Source organism: Acinonyx jubatus, chromosome A2, assembly GCF_027475565.1.
Source record: "Acinonyx jubatus isolate Ajub_Pintada_27869175 chromosome A2, VMU_Ajub_asm_v1.0, whole genome shotgun sequence".
NCBI classification, from domain to species: domain Eukaryota; kingdom Metazoa; phylum Chordata; class Mammalia; order Carnivora; family Felidae; genus Acinonyx; species Acinonyx jubatus.
In genome coordinates this window covers 49,809,804-49,825,919 of record NC_069383.1, presented here as the reverse complement: position 1 = coordinate 49,825,919, position 16,116 = coordinate 49,809,804, and the positions used below count along the sequence as shown (strand labels likewise).

The window sequence follows — 16,116 nt, the reverse complement described above, 5'->3', positions numbered from 1 at the left end:
GGGAGGAGAACCAAAGGGCCTGAGGGGCCGAACTGCGCATGTGTATCCTTCGGTTTTCCTAGCCTCGGAAAAGCGCTTCAGAACAGGCCACGCCCACCTCCATGTAAGGGAGCGGGAGGAGCCGCTGGTGGGAAGGGAGCGAACTCCGGCTGCATCAGCTGATCCGGAGCCTGAAGCGCCTTGCAGCCATTTTGGTTACTGGTACCTCCACAACTGCTGCTCGTTTCTCCAGGATCCCGAAAATTAAGGTGTCCATAGTACCTCTAAGTTTTCCGATTAAGGGACCTCTGGCCAACGGTAAGCCCGGCCGAGGTTTAACACCTCGCGTAGTAACCCGCAGGAATTTTCAGCCTCCCTAAACTATTATGGCTTTCTTTGTCCGATTGAATGAGGTAGCCAAGACCCATCTTCCGCCAGTCTTCCCTGAGAGGTCAGTCTGGAACTGCTCCAGAAAGCAATCCGAATGGCTCTTAAAATTACTTTTCTGCCTGATTCTTATTGTTGGGGCGACTTCCCCCGGTACAAATGAAGAGTGAGGAGTTCTAGTCACTGGCCTTTTGAGTTAAAAAATATATATAGCTAAATAGACATCGATACTACTGTCCCATCTGTAAACATCAAAAAGAAAATTGCAAGTGATTAGAATGGAATTATAAAATGTGTTCAATCCAACCTGATCGTTTAGTCAACAAAATGCTTATTGCATGTCTTCTATCTGTAAATCGTAACAGATTTTCTCTAAAACCCCAAAGACACGTTCTGGTGTCTTTAAAGTAAGTGTGTGTGTGTGTGTGTGTGTGTATTCTGTATACGGTGTATATTCTCTATATATGTATATACCAAATATTTGTGTGTATGTTTATATATGCTTAATGCCCCCCCCCGCACACACACTTCATATGAGAACTGCCCTGGCAAAACTCTTTCCTTCATGCTACTATTGTATTGTAAACACTGTATTGTGGTTCCAGTCACAGTGTAAATTGTTTATTCCTCTAGCCTCCAACCCTCACTAAATCAATAGTCCTCAAATTTCAGTTTGCATTGCAATGACAGAACTATTAACAATACAGAGTCTCAAGTTCACTCCCAGAGATTCTGATTCTACTTAGGGTGGGACCTGATTATTTGCATTTTAAATAAGCCCCAGGTAGTTCTGATTCTAGACATCCTGAGATTTGTTGGGGCTTTTTGTTGTTGTTGTTTTTAATTTAAATTTTAGTTAGCATACAGTGCAATATTGGTTTTAGGAGTAGAATTCAGTGATTCATCACTTACATACAACACCCAGTGCTCATCACAGTAAGTGTCCTCCTTAATACCCATCACCTGTCTAGCCCATCTCCTACCCACCTCCCTCCATAAACCTTTAGTTTGTTCTCTCTTTTAAGAGTCTCTGGTGGTTTTGTTTCCCTCTCTTCTTTTCCTCCCTTCCCATATGTTCATCTGTTTTGTTTCTTAAATCTCACATCTGAGTGAAATCACATAGTATTTGTCTTTCCGTGATTGTCTTCTTTCGCTTAGCATAATACATTCTAGGTCCATCCACATGGTTGAATATGGCAAGATACCATTCTTTTTGATGACTGAGTAATATTCCATGGTGTGTGTGTGTGTGTGTGTGTGTGTGTGTGTGTGTGCGCGTGTGTACACCACATCTTCTTTATCCATTCATCAGTCAGTGAACATTTAGGTTCTTTCCATAGTTTGGCTATTGTTGACAATGCTGCAATAAACATTGGGGTGTGTTTACCCTTTCAATCTGTATTTGTTTATCCTTTAGGTAAATACCTACTAGTATAATTGCTGGATCATAGAGTAGTTCTATTTTTAGTTTTTTGAGGAACCTCCATACTGTTCTCCAGAGTGGCTGCACCAGTTTGCATTCCCACTAACAGTGCAAGAGGGTTGTCCTCTCCCCACATTCTTGCCAACACCTGTTGTTTCTTATATTGTTAATTTTAGCATTCTCACAGGTGTGAGGTGGTACCTCATCGTGGTTTTGATTTGTATTTCCCTGATGATGAGTGTTGAGCATCTTTTGATGTGTCTGTTAGCCATCTAGATATCTTCTTTGGAAAAGTGTTATTCATGTCTTCTGCCCATTTCTTACCTGGGTTATTTGTGTTTTGGGTGTTGAGTTTGATAAGTTCTTTATAGATTTTGGATATTAACCCTTTATCAGATATGTCACTTGCAAATATCTTCTCCCATTCTGTAGGCTGCCTTTTAGTTTTGTTGATTGTTTCCTTCACTATGCAGAAGGTTTTTCTTGATAAAGTCCCACTAGTTCATGTTTGCTTTGTTTCCCTTGCCTCTGGTGATAGTAAGAAATTGCTCTGGCCGAGGTCAAAGAGGTTGTTGCCTGTGTTCTTCTCTAGTATTTTGATGGTTTCCTTTTTCAACATTTAGATCTTTCACCCATTTTGAATTTATTTTTGTGTATGGTATAAGAAAGTGGTCCACGGGTAGCTGGGTGGCTCAGTCAGTTGAGCATCTCACTTCAGCTCAGGTCATGATCTCATGGTTTGTGGGTTTGAGAGTCACATTGGGCTCTGTGCTAACGGTGTGGAGACTGCTTGGGATTCTCTCTGTCCCCCTCTCTGTCTGCCCCTCCCCAACTTGAATTTTCTCTCTCTCTCAAAATAAATAAATAAGCTTTTAAAAAATGGTCCAGTTTCATTCTTCTGCATTTTGCCGTCCAGTTTTCCCAATATCATTTGTTGAGGAGACTCGTTTTTTTCCCATTGTATGTTCTTTCCTGCTTTGTAGACATCCTGGGATTTGATGTTGAGAATCACTTTATCACTTTCCAGCTCCTAGATGGCACAATATTTGTCATAACATATCTTTCATCCCCACTTGGAACCTTAAATCTGACAGAGTAATGGCTCCGTTAATATTTCATACAAAAAAAGTCTAGACAGTAATAGTAAAAAATTAAGTAGTCAAATGCAATGACATTTTTGTACAATTCTGTAAGAGATACAACACACACTAATTGGAAAAGGAAAAATTAGAACATGTTGAAGTCCTCTCAAAACAAAGCAAAAAACAGGGGTGCCTGGCTGGCTCAGTCAAAAGAGCGTGTGACTTTTGATCTCAGGGTCATGAGTTTAAGCCCCACGTTGGGTGTGGAGATTATCTAAATAAATAAATAAACTTTAAAAAACAAAAACAGGACAAAAATTTTATAATGGAAGTAAAATACACAAATAATAATAATAAAACACCCAAAACAAACCGACTCCCTAAAATGGAATCTGAAATTCCTACTCAGATTTAGTAATGTGATGAATTATAGAAAGAGTACTGTGGGGCGCCTGGGTGGCTCAGTCAGTTGAGCATCCAACTCTTGATTTCGGCTCAGGTCATGATCTCACAGTTTCATGGGTTCAAACCCTGCATCAGGTCCGTGGAACCTGCTTGGGATTCTCTCTCTCCCTTTCTCTGCCCTTCCCTCACTTGTACTCTCTCAAAGTAAATGAACATAAATAAATAAAATGTAATTTATTTTTAAAAAAAAAGAATACTGAAAATTAGAATTCTTTTTGGTGGAGGTAAAAGTAAATAGTCTTTTTACAACACGGGCCCTCTAGCTTCAAAGAATTGAGAATTATTACTCTTAAACTACAAAATTATCTTCCTTCCTAAAGAAGAAAGAAACTATTTCTTGGGCATTTTATATTAGTGAGGAGTCTTTCCTCCCTTTACAGTTATCACATATAATTCTTTGCCTTGTCACATTTTTTATTAAACCAGGCCTCCAAATGTTCCTATCCTTTGTTTCCTTCTGATAGAACTGACCACATTTTTTCCTTATTCTTGTGTCTCATTTATTTATTTACACTCCACTCATCCCACAAAGGAATTGAAGTGATTTACTTTTGTATCAAATAGACAGTTTTCTGGAGTGGATCAAATGGACAGTGTCTACACTGCTCATTATGACAAGTCATTCTTGTTAGTGACAGGAAACTATTAAGATTGCCTTAAAATATATAGCATCTAGTAGTCCAAATAAAAAAGGCAATAACAGAAAATGGACTTTTTGTGTGAAACACATTTCCCCTACTTAGGAAACCATTCTCAGACACAGGTTTGTGATGGATTCAGTTGGGCAATGCTTTGTATACTCTATCATTTTTACTGTTTATTGTTAAACTTACTGTAATTGATTATAAGACAGGAAGAGAAATAAATAGAGGCCAGAAGAAATATTATTTCTCTTGTTTCCAAATGTTTCCTTAACAAAAACTAGGAAGGAAATCAAATCATACTTTACATTCTTTAAACTAGTCCCATTAGGTAAAAAAAAAAACAAAAGAGTAATAAATGAAATTTAAAATCTCAACCTGTTAGAGCAGTAACAGCTTCCCTACCATTCCACAAAGAAGAGACTAGAAAATCTTATGATGTGTCTTCTCAAACTGGAATCCTCCAGTTCAATGAAGATGTATATATGGATATGTAAAGAGAGAACTATATATATATATATATATATATATATATATATATATATATATATCCCTGTAACTAAAGCTAACCCCCTTCCTGATGTTTTTCAAATTTAGCTGAATAAATATTTGCCAATAGGCCTAGGATTAAAAGAATCTAAAGGAGCACTGAAGAAAAACAATGAGCTAAAACACAATTTACCTTTTTTTCTCTACCCCTCTCCTCTTTGTTTAGTTTGGCATTCATAAGGCATGTGGGGAAAAAATTATATTTTATACTTAGGCATTCTATAGTTCCTTGTTGCTGCATAACAAAACTTGGCTTTAAACACTTAGTATCTCGCGTAGTGTCTGACGGTCAGGAATCCATGAACATTTTAGCTGGGTGGCCCTGGTTGCAGTCATCTGAAGACTCGACCATAGCTAGACGATCAGCTTTCAAGGAAGTTCACCCACGGGACTGTTGGCTGGAGTCCTCCAATTCCTCTTTGGCTGTTGGCAAGAGGCCTTAGTTCCTCACTCCATAGACTTCTCTCTGGGCTGCTTAAATGTCCTCTTGACATGGCAACTGGCTTCCCCCAGAGCAAGTGATCCAAGAGATAGCACAGCTAAGACAGAGGCCGCAGTGTCTTTATCACTTAATCTCAGAAGTGGCATCACTTTGCTGCTGCTATATCGTCTGGGTGACACAGACCAAACCTGCTATAGAGAGGGAAGGGACTATACGAGGCTGTGAATGAATACCAGGAGGGGAGAATCACTGGGCCTGTATTGAGAGCTAGCTACCACAGTCAGCCCTCTTCCCCCCCCCCCCCCAGTCATTCACATTTCTCTCCCATGCGAAATATACCCATTCCCTCCCAAAGCCACCTATAAAGTCTCATCCTATTACAACAGCAGCTCAAAATCCAGCATCTCATTATCTAAATCAAGTCAGGGTATGGATGCTGCTGCTTAAACACAGCTCCTCGAGTACAGTTTTCTCAATTTAAAGACCTATGAAGTAAAAAGACAAGTTACCTGCTCTCCACATAACACGCAATGGTGACACAGACAATGAGATGGTTATCTACAAAGAGATAACCATTGTAGACGTTCCTATTCAGAAGGGGTAGGGACAGTGAGAAGTATACAGTGATTACTGGTTCGTAGCAATTCTAAAATCCAACCTGGAAAATGTGGAAAGTTCTTTGATTAAAAGCAATTCTATTCCCACCTGGGATAACATCTCTATGGGTCTTGGTTCTATCTTCTGAGTCATCCTTCTTCGCCCATGAAAGGTAACCCATGTTTTCAGTTGCATAGTTTGCTCAACCAGCTTTCTGTCAATGGTCTTTTGGAAGTCAAAAGACCCCTTTTCATTTTGTACTCTCACTGTCTCCATCTCTGTCAAGGTTCAAGCAGAGAAGTGAAACTACCAGAATGGAGATAGAGATGTATGAAGAGATATATGAAGATATAAGATATATGAAGATATAAGAAGAGATATATGAAGAAATCTGTCACAGAGGTTTGACCCTACAAAAGTTGGGAATGTGGTTAAACTGTCTCTGTAAGGCTGTTACTTTTGGATCCGTGGCTGGAGCTTGAAGTCCACAAGGCAGGGAGTCATGAAGGGAAGATAGAGGAGACTCACGACAAGCTGGAATGCAGAAGCACAAGCCATGGTCACGGGGACCGCCTGAAACAAAAGCTACCTTCTGCTGCCCCTGACCCTGACATCCTGCAGAAGCCGGAGTCCTTTGTTCCAGAATTAAAAACACATTTGACTCAAGAGTCAAAACTGAAAGGAGGATCCGGCAGAAGACCGAGCAACTTGCCCTCTCTGGCTTTCTGGCCTGGCTGCTGCCACATGCCACAGAGGTGAACCAGAAGATAAGCAACAATATATGTGAGCTACAAAGTGACTACTGTATCACTCCTGTAAATCTCACACAAGAATCTCTTTTGTGACCCACCCCAGCCAGAAACACATAAAAGGGAATTCCAGGAAAAGTAGGTTGACAGATTGCAAAGCCACCAAGCACACACGTGTACTATTATAAGAATGGAAAGGTGCCTGGCTGGCTCAGTCAATGGAGCGTGCAACTCTTGATCCCAGGGTCATGAGTTCGAGCCCCACACAGGGTGTAGAGATTACCTAAAAATATATATATATATAAGGTGGACTAGACAAAAGAAGCAATTGAAATCTTGATTTTTTTAAGTTCATTTATTTTGAGAGAGATAGAGAGCAGAGAAGAGGGAGAGGCAAAGGGGGAGAGAGAGAATCTCAAGCAGGCTCCGTGCTGTCAGTGTGAAAATGAAGAGTCAGACGTTTAACTGACTGAGCCACCCAGGCTCCCCGAAATCTTGAATTTATTTTGTGGCCTAATACCTATTTAAAACTTTTTAAACCTGTGTCTTTCAAGTCATCTAGTATGGGCTTTTTAAAGAATTTTCAGAAGTGGGGGCAGGGAACCTGGGTGGCTCAGTCAGTTGGGTGTCCCAACTCCTGATTTCGGCTCAGGTCATGATCTCAGGGTTGTGGGATGGAGTCCTGCATTGGGATCCACACTGAGCACGGAGCCTGCTTAGGATTCTCTCTCTCTCTCTCTCTCTCTCTCTCTCTCTCTCTCTCTCTCCCTCTGCCCCTCTCCCTTGCTCACTCTCTCTCTCTCTAAAATCAAAAATAAGAGAATTTTCAGAAGTGAAGGTTTGTTGTCATTTTCTAAATTCTTATCCCTCTCTTCATTTGAATCATCTAGGGCTGCTGGGGATGAGTTTATCGTTGTGTGGTGCCAGCCAGAAAAACACTATTTTCTCACTGGAATTCATATGAGGTCATTTACCCTTAAAAGGTATGACACAGAACCCACCAGAGCCAACAGGTTCTGACAGATGCAGCTCACTAACTTGCCTTTTCAGTTTTTAGGTCGTGATTATTGTTAATCCTATTAATGTAATGTATTGACAAGATAAGGAAACACATTCATTCTCTTTTGCTCTCCATCTCATTTGCATATACACAAACGTGTGCTTAGGCACTTTGCTGCCCTAGCCAATTATGTTAAAAGAATAATAAGCAACTTAATATAGACCGGATTTGAGCTCTTAACAAGGTGCTGCTATATGCCTTTAGGATTCTACCAATCAGGAATAAGGTGAGAGAATGTCCGTCCCATTCCAGACCTGTCAGTCAGGGAGTACCCAGCTCTCTCCCCAGGTAACAGCCCTCTTCTCCCTTTAACTGATGTTAATTTCCCCTATCCAGACTCTCAATGCTTTGGAGACATCACCATTGTAAGGTCAGTCCTGATGGTAACCTGGCTCTGACCTCATATCCTGGTTCTAGTAACTAAGTTTCTCCAGCCTGGGTTCTGAAACCAAGTCTTTTACCTTGCCTACCTTCAGTAAAAGGGACATATTTGTTTGGATTACTTTTAGCCCTCTTGGACTATGGCTGTCTTATTCTTACAGTCTTGATTTATATCTGGTAGATTCTAGGTAGATCTCCAGAGAAGGGATGGACCCATATCCCAGTGTTGCCTTTTACTAATCAGGCTAGGTTAGTATGTGCACTAACCACATGCCAAGAAAATGCTCATTCTTTATATTATATAAAATTGAATGCAGACCTCCCTCCTCCTTTCCATGTAAACTGTTTTACTCCTCCATGGTTTGGTGAAGTCACCTTGAACTGTGAATAGCTACATCAAAAGACGAGAACTTTTGATTCTCTCCTGTAATTATTTTCTTCAAAATCGTTATTTTCTACCTTAGGGTTCCAAATTGAGTGACCTTGAAGATTCCATTTTATTCTTGGCTCAGAAGAGACAGAGATTATCCTGGAGCTTAATATAAGATATAATGTGCAAGGACACTGGTATAGTTTAAGCCTTTCCAGGGGTGGCTGACTCAGTTGGTAAAGCATGTGACTCTTGACCTCAGGGTTGTTAGAGCCCCATGTCGGGTGTTCACATTACTTAAAAATATATTCAATATAATTTAAGCCTTTCCAGTCCACCCCATTCCCAAAGATGATCCCAACCTGCACTCCCTGAAGTTCTACCAATCAGAGACAAGAGAGTGGATGGGTAAGTGTCTCCCTGTACACCTCAATCTAGACTGGTTTGAGCAGTCAGGTCATCTTATACCTGGATTAAGCACCCTGTGGCTTAGATGAAAGATAACTGAAAACAGTGTTTTGGAATTTCAAACATCCTGAGAGAGGCACCAGGGTGGCTCAATCATTAAGCATCCAACTCTTGACTTTGGCTCAGGTCATGATTTCACGGTTTGTGAGCCCCACGTTGGGTTCTGTGCTGACAGTGCAGGGCCTGCTTGGGATTCTCTCCCTCTCTCTGCCCCTCCCCCACTTGCGCATGCACGTTCTCTCTCTCTCAAAATAGATAAGCATTTATATATATATTTTAAAAACCATATTAAAAAAAAAAATCCTAAGAGAAGGCAGGCTGCATAGACCTTCCAAGGAATGGTTTCAAGACTAGCTGTGTAAACCAAGCAAGGCGTTCATGGGTATATTTTATGCTGTGTGCCCTGCTCTTTCTTTAGGATAGCTCTGGTCCCCACAACATCCTTAACGACATTTGATGAGAAGACAGTCTTCTAGAAGAAAGGAACTGAAGAGCATGACTGCTTTATTAATTAAACTTTGGAAGACTCACATTTGGGCTCTGAGTCTTTTTTTTTTTTTTAATGTTTATTTTTGAAAGAGACAGAGAGTGAGTGGGAGAGGGGCAGAGAGAGAGGGAGATGCAGAATCCGAAGCAGGCTCCAGGCTCCGAGCTTTAGCACAGAGCCCGGTGCAGGACTTGAACTCACGAACTGTGAGATCATCACCTGAGCAAAAGTCGTAGGTTTAATGACTGAGCCACCAGGCATCCCTGGGCTCTGAGTCTTAATTGGCTCAATATGAACTATTTATTAAATTTTAATTATTTTTGTTACAGGAATTTTATTTTTGTTTTGTTATTGTAGCTCTGTTTTTTAAAAACACAAATTTAGATGAAACCTAATTTTCTAATTCACTTCTAGAGTCATTTTATAGCTAAGTTAGCAGAGATTTTAGAACGTTAAATAATTAGAAACGGACCTAGGTTTCTTTCTATATGCAAAGACAACACAGTAAATTGTGATCAGAGTCCTTCCTCTTATTATAGTACATCTATTCTCACTAGGCAATTTTAAAATACCAAGCTGTCTTTAGCAACAGTAATTCAGTGGGTTTGTGCCTAATATATTCATGAAGGGCTTTGATGGATTTGATAACCATAAGCAGCTGTTAACATTAAATTGCCATTTAATTTTTTTCAGTGACTTTCAAAGTTGTCAATATTAAACAGTAGTGTTTTACAAATGACTAAGACCAATAAGAATAAAATTAAATAAAATTTAAAAGGCTCCAACAAATGCTCCCTTTTTTCTGTAATATCCCACTACGAAGCAAACGGAAAGGAAAAAATTTTTTTACAGGACCATAAGTCCTGCTTTGTATATTTGACTATAATTTCCATTGTATATTACTATACCCAGTAATTCTCCCATGTCTTCCCCACCCCACCCCACCCCCTTTTAATTTTTGTCCTTTGTTCATGTAGCTCAGCTTTGGTTGAAAAAAAAAACGAATTGGAAAAACTACTGGGCAGGTCCACTTAAGTATGAACCTTAACTACAGTGGCAAAAAAATTAAGCACATTTGTCCTCATCCTCCCACAAGTAGGTGAGGTATGTGCTTTTTTATTGTTATTATTTCTTTTTATTTTTCCAGCTTTATTGAGATACAACTGACATATATAACATTGTGTAGGTCTAAGGTGTACAATGTTATGATTTGATATATGTATATAATACACAATGTTTATCATAATAAGATGATTGCCACGTTGAGGCATGTGCTTCTTAATGATCTAGGTGCGCCCCAAAAAAGCAATGGACCACAATATTCTCTTAGATTCTGTGCTGATGCCTTACTCTTCAAGAATTAAATAAGAATTCTAGCTCTTATATTAAAATTATTTACTTTTGTTTCCTCACCTGAAATAAACTTGATCTGTTATTATATTGTTTTATTTATTTATTTTTTGTTATATATTATGTTTTAGAAAATATAAATCCAACACTGAAGCTGTGGCATTTGCTTTGTGAAAATGGAAGTAAGCAGTTTCAAAACCTGTACAATAATAAGATTCTTTTCAATATTGTGAACCTGGGGTCTGTCAATAATTGCTCATAGAGTAGATCCAATTCATCCAGGACCAAAGGAAGAGGCTGGAAATGCCACAACTCAATGCATGATTAAGAAAAGGCAAATATTAACTCAAAAGATTAAATGGTCAAAAGTAAAAGACAAAAAAAAAAAAAAACCTCCTACAAATCAATAATAAAAACACAAACAACTCAAAACATCAAGAAAAAAAGACTAAATAGGGAAGAGATTGAGAAGATATGCCTATAACATAGAAAGAAACAATATTTATATTTACATACGTAAAAATACACGGTATTATATATATGTATAAATATATATATCCATGAAATCCATGTTCAATCCCATTTCATAATACAAAATTTTGAGGGTCATTTTTTACCCTCATCCCCCCCAACAGTATAATTTTATGACATACTTAATCTGGATCTCAATTTTCACCCGTATACTTTCTCCTTGTTGGATGAGTAAGGTGATTTTATGGACTAAATTTTGGTGAGCAAAGGAAGTCAGTACTGCTGGTATCTACCTAGTCTCCGCGTTTGTGGACTGCCGCAGACGTGTCTATGGCACAGTGGGGGCGTCGAGAATGATGCCGTGTACCACACTGTTGGGCTTCACTGTCCCTCAGTCCGTTTGCTCAGCATTGTGAAGACACGTTGCTGTGCGTCAGCAACATGCTTCCCCCTTGTTCTCATTCTTTGCTTTAACCCTGAGACCACACTATGGCTTCCTACATTGTGCCTCCAAGAACCATCTATAGGAGGAAAAAGACTGACAGAACGGATCCCTCTCCAGCCAGTTTGCTTTATATCGCCATGAGCATTTAATTTTTGTAATAGCCATTTTAATTTTTTTCAAAGGTAAAAAAGTACTCTTAGATTTGTATGCAATGCTGTCGAAAGGTATATTAACTTGCCAGAACAATTAACTTGCCAGAGTGCGTGCGCGCGCGCACACACACACACACACACACACATAGACACAAGGAATTCCTAAAGCATCCTCCAATTATACACTTTCTTTTATTACGTTTCCTCATTTTTACATTCCAAATAAAATATAGCCATGTACTTGTTGGAGGAACAATGTTCATATGGACCATTTTCAGGGAAATATTTGGTTTTTTCTTCTTTTAAATTTTTTTAAATGTTTTATTTATTTTTGACAGAGAGAGAGAGAGAGAGAGAGAGAGACAGAGCATGAGTGGGGGACGGGCAGAGAGAGAGGGAGACACAGAATCCGAAGCAGGATCCAGGCTCCGAGCTGTCAGCCCAGAGCCCGACGCGGGGCTCGAATTCACAGACCACGAGATCATGACTTGAGCCGAAGTCGGACGCTCCACCGACTGAGCCACGCAGGCGTCCCAATATTTGTTTTTTTCTGTATAGAAAAATAAATTCCACATCTGTGATGACTGTACTGTCATGACATTAAGAACTATTTAGCCCATACTTCAACATGGCAAGGTGAAATATTCTCTAAGTCATTCAAATAACATTAGAAACATATTACTTGCCTAAAACAAAATACTATACTTTTAAAGCTAAAACTGTATTTTAATATATTTGTAAAACAAATGTACTGCACCTTGACCGCAAAAGATAAGCACCTACACAAAATCGATGTTAATTAGACAAACTTGATGAAACAGATTCAATATATAATCTGCAAATAGGCCAATCTTAGATAATATCTGAAATGATTTCCTCTGGCACATAATGGAAACAAATATCTTATGCTCCTCTAGATATTCTTGTGGTTCACTTTGTTGTAGTTGTGTTTTTATTTTGTTTGGTGTTTTTTTTTTCTCAATTGAAAATACTTGAAAACCATTATTCATAATTTGAAGTTTCAGTGACTTTGAAATTTTCAGTCTCTTCCGTCATTTCAGTTTCTGTCCAAAGACATGACATGTAAATATGGAAGACAGACCTGAATGAATGACTAGAAAGCATATCCCATTTTCCTTTCCACATATCATTTCTTAATTTTAAAACTAATATAGAAAAACAATAAATTTGACACATGAATTATTAGTAAAAAATCTCACATTTGTTCATTCAAATATATTCATGCTCTTGATCTGTCATAATGAAAGACAGTATCAGTGTTACTCAGAGTATAGTCTACTGACAGGTGCCAAGCCACAAACTGTTACCAGTGCATGAAATGATAAGCATAAAATGTAAGTGTATTTAGAAACTTTTATAGCAATTTGTATCAGTCAACATGGGTTAGAGGTTTAATAACAAAAAATAAATGTTCCTTGTATGTAAACCAATTTGACAATAAATTTCATATTAAAATAATAATAATAAAATAGAGAGTCTGTTTTCCTCTATATGAAAAAAAAAAAAAATGTTCCTTCACCGGAGATAGCTTGAGAAGCACTGGTACAAATAACCAAAATCAGTAGACACGATCCGTACTTAAACGAATAGTCCTAAATTTTTTTCCTATTAAATTATGTTTTTTAGAATCAGAGTTACAATACATTATGAATATACAATCAAACTGAATAGAGCACAAAGATTTCATTAACCTGAGATCATTTTTCAGAACACCGTTATCAGTAACATAATTTCTAAATACTATTTAAAGAAAGTCTGTATCTTCTTGTACGTATCCCTAACATCTACCATACTCACAAACTAGCTACTAAATAAAAATTTGTTTAATTAAGGGGACATCAATGTAGATCGGCCATGATGAATCAAGTCAATCAAATCTTTGCTATCCAACTCAATCACAGAATAACCTCATGTTTCATCTCTGACTTATGCCCTTTCTCTCCTTTAGGAATATCTGTGAGCTCCACATGAATGGAGCATAGAGTTCCATCTGTCCAGAACTTTGCATATATGATTTTCCATGCCTAGCCACATAAGCACTTTTCAAGCGTTTGAGTGCATCACAGCTGCTAAAATTTCATCGGTCAAAAGGAGTCAAATGATCGATCTCAGAGCCAAGCAGTGGGTAAATACTCCTTAACCACAGTGGATGCTGCAAAATTACTGCAAAGAATATGGATGTATAATGCTACTTCTGGAAAGAGAATGAAAAGTTGGAATAATAATCCAGTCTACCACACTGCAATAGGCAAGAGTAATGACCCTCACCCAAAGGTGTCCACATCCTAATCCCCAGAACCTGTGAATATGCAATGTTACATGGAAAAAAAGCACTTCATAGAAGTGATTAAATTAAGGGTCTTGAAGTAGGGAAATTATCCTGGATTACTTATGTGGGCCCAATATAATCTCAAGAATCCTTATAAGAGGGAAACAGGAGCGTCAGAGTAAGAGATGTGACAACAGAAGCACAGAGATATTTTGAGATGCTATGCTGCTGGCTTTGAAGATAGAAGAAGGGGCCACCAGCCAAGGAACGCAGGTGGCCTCTAGAAATTAGAGAAGGCAAAGGAAAGGATTCTCCCCCTGGATCCTCCAGAAGGAATGAAGCCCTGCTGACACCTTGCTTCTAGCCCACTGAAAGCCATTTCCAACTTCTGACACCCAAATAATACAATTGTATTGTTTTAAGCCCCTAAATTTGTAGTAATATGTTATAGCAGCAATTGGAAACTTATATACACACTTACAAAAAATCTATAAACTGGGTAAGAGATTTGTAAATAATCAATAGAACCAGAATATGTAATCATACTACCAACTAAATATAATTTTAGTTAATTGGACTATTGGTGGGAAACATAGTAATGCTTATGACATTAATTTCCCTAGTATATAACTATTAAACAGTTTTCTTCATACCTCAAACACATTTCCTGACAAAAAGTACTGAGACCATCATCTCTAAACTCCAGACTTGAATAATGAATGCAGTTTGACAACATCATATTTACAAAGGCCATAACTATGTTAGTCCAACCCTGATGAACTTCCCTGAGTTTCTGTCCATCTCCAAATTTGTGCCAGTCTGCCTTCCAATCTGCTTTTCACAACTCACCATCCACTCACTAATAAACTTACTCCAGTCTGGTTCTCATATTCATCCCTTTAATGAGACTCTGAGGTCAGAAGGCACCATTTCGTTAATTAATCATCTAGAAATCTCTACACTTCTTCCTGATTGCCAAAATGGTTTCATTTTTTCTTATTTATACTTAGAGTAAAATTTCTGTAGGTGGAACTAAGAAACATTCCAAGTATAAACATGTGATTTTAAAAACTGAATTGCACAGTGCTTGTTTAAGAAACTTTTTAAAGTTTATTTTTATTTATAACTTTTTAAAGTAAGTTATTTATTTATTTATTTGTTTACTTATTTATTTATTTTTGAGAGAGAGTGAGAGGGGGAGGGAGAGAGAGAATGTCAAGCAGGCTGCACATTGTCAGCACGGAGCCCACGAATCATGAGATCACGACCTCAGCCAAAATCAAGAGTCGGATGCTTAACCGACTGCGCCACCCAGGTGCCCCAGAGAAACTTTTAAAATTATGTTGTGGTTCTCTAAACTGCATAAAAGCAACCCAAGCTTCAATCTTTGAAAAGGCTTGACTTTTTTTAGAGTGAGTTTTCATTGAAAATTATTTTCAGTTGTTTATTTTGGATGATGAGAGCCTTTGAATGCAGTATCTATGCTGTGCTGATTCTCTGAAAAAAAAAAGCCACTTAAGAGTTAACATGTGTGGGTTAAATGAAAACCATCCAGTTTAATCGCAGTGACCCTTACAAACTCATCACACATTCATAGGACCATCTTCTATTATTTCTGTTCATGAAGGTTTATCTGAAGGAAACTAACACTGGAATTTTTCAGTACTACATTTTTTGATGTTTTGGGGATTTGCTGTCCTTATGTGATTGCTTTAAGTAGCGACAAATCAGAAAGCTACCATAAAATTCAGATGAATCAGCCATTCTTCCTGCCTGGGTTCATCATTGGTACTTGGGAACATGTAAATGAAAGTGTGCTCCTAAAATACATAAATAATCTTCTGGTCAGCTTAAATCAGAAAATATCTTTTTCTTTCCCTCGTTGTTTTAACATTTTTCCATGTGGGTCAAACACTCTATTTCTTTTTAGTGATGCATATAATCCTTAAAAACTTCAATAAACATAAAGCATTTATTGTTTCTCTACAAATATTCTTTGGTTTTATTATAAATGTATTGCTAACTTCTTTTTTTAAGATTTTACTTTTAAGTAATCTCTGCACCCAATGTGGGGCTCAAACCTACAACCCCGAGAACAAGAGTCACATGCTCTACCGACTGAGCTGGCCAGGCACCCTGTATTTGTTAACTTCTGTGGCAGTGGGTTCCATGAAAGTGGCTAAATTCTAATTTGTAAAACAGGAAATCTTAACACACTTTTTAAAAAGTTGTTTTTTAATGCTTATTTTATTTATTTTTGAGAGCGAGAGAGAGTGTGAGTAGGGGAGGGACAGAGAGAGAGGGGGGCAGGGGATCCAAAGCAGGCTC

At 38.3% G+C, this 16,116-nt stretch overlaps 1 long non-coding RNA gene across 1 annotated transcript; it reads left to right on the top strand.

The window, feature by feature from the left end:
* Positions 1–5,856: 5,856 nt before the first annotated feature.
* On the top strand, positions 5,857–9,125 carry LOC106985498 (uncharacterized). Its single transcript, XR_001431915.2, has 5 exons — positions 5,857–6,452; positions 7,205–7,297; positions 8,220–8,322; positions 8,450–8,533; positions 9,012–9,125. It is a non-coding gene; the product is annotated as an uncharacterized LOC106985498 (long non-coding RNA).
* The last annotated feature ends 6,991 nt before the right edge of the window (positions 9,126–16,116 follow it).